Raw genomic sequence first — 1816 nt, 5'->3', positions numbered from 1 at the left:
TGTTTTAAAAACCAACCAAACCAAACCCAAACCCATAAACAGTGATCCCGTAGCCCACTACCTACTCTAACCCCAATTGAAATTATATTCCCTCCACTGTAGCCGATAATAAGGCATTTGGATTTCCTTCTTTTTGGCTCGTGTTTCTTAATGGAGGAGCCAACACGGCAGACAACCTGGATGCGGAGCACAATCGGTCAGAGCAGAGAGGTATCAGAGATTGTATGTACATCACTTTGAGTTTCATTCTTGGCAACTTTTTTGTTTTTGGTCATATTAGTGAGAATTTTGGGACATGAATTTTCAAAGAGGAATTTGGACTTCACTGTATTTATAATGTTTATTTTACCAAATTTTGTAAACTGTCAAAAGCCCAAAAACCTTGTTATGAAATATGGGTTAGATGTTGACAAATGCTAATGGAATTGGAAACTTTGTAATGGACTAATGGTTATACAAGGGTGAGCCAAGGGAGAAAATATTGGAGAAGGAATTTTCTGGTTATTATTGGTGAATTTTTTTTGTGGGGAAAATAAAGAAGAGTTTCTATGTTTTTATTATTTCCACCGAAATACAATGAAAAGGGAAAAATGAGGAAAAAAATTTACAACACTAGTTAATAGAAGGGCTAAAAATATTTTTTATTTTATTATATAAAAATTAAATTTTTACACTTAATAATAAAATTGATATAGCATGCTTCTAAAAATATTTTTTAATTTATTTTTTTATTTCATTAAATAATATAATTCATTATGATGAATTAATTATATTAACTAATTAATTTGATTAGATATTTGAATATTACACAATTTATTATAATTTATATCAATCAATTAATTATAACAAATAATTTAAATCAAATCAATTATAATAAATAAATTATCTCGCTATGTAAATCTAATCACCCTGTTTCGATTTATGCAAGCATGCATGCTGTTCTAATAAATTTAATCACTCTGTTTTGATTTACTAGGACAGCATGCATGCATAAATCGAAATAGGGTGATTAGATTTACTAGGACAGCATGCATGCATGCATAAATCGAGTTAGGGTGATTAGATTTATATAGAGATCAAAATCTAGTTTGACTCATTCGATTTATATAAAGAGGTGATTGGGGAGATTCATATAATGTTTTTTTATTTGGGTGAATTGTGTAATATTGAGTTGGGTTTAGTTTAATTGTGTGTTTTATCCTAAATTATACAGCTAATTAATTTAATTAATACATATATCACACTAAATCTTAAATTAATTATAACTAATGAGAAAATTGATGTAGTTTCATTTTAAAGGTATTTTATGCTGAGGCAAGGATGGAGAATGAAATTTTTCAGAGACCACTGTGAAGACCTGAGTAGAATCTCCGCTTTGTTCTCCATAATCTTCAAATTTCTCAAAATTTTAGGTTATTATGAATATTTTAATAATTTAGAAAATTATCAAGATAGATAATAGAATCTTATATGAATTGTGAAAAATGTAAGAGAACAAAAATGAGAGTAAATATTTCTTTACAGTAGAAATTGAAGACGAGGACAGAGAAAAGGTCAGGGTTCAGGGACGAAGTACTTGTAGGCATCTCTACTCTCACCCTGTCCTCGTCTCACTTCTTTGACATCTGACTTTATTTTTGGTACAAAATTTATAGTTACTTTAATTTTTTTTTGTTGCAAAGTATATTATCATTTCACTTTAATTAAAAATTTTACACACACAGGAGTTATTAATATGCCAATTTATCCTTCTTAGATTTACTACCGTGTATTATATTATGGGTAGAATAAAAATTTAAAATAAAGCATAAAAGAT

Source organism: Arachis ipaensis, chromosome B05 (genome assembly GCF_000816755.2).
Source record: "Arachis ipaensis cultivar K30076 chromosome B05, Araip1.1, whole genome shotgun sequence".
Classification (NCBI taxonomy): domain Eukaryota; kingdom Viridiplantae; phylum Streptophyta; class Magnoliopsida; order Fabales; family Fabaceae; genus Arachis; species Arachis ipaensis.
The sequence above is the reverse complement of the archived record's forward strand: the minus strand, read 5'-3'. Positions refer to the sequence as shown.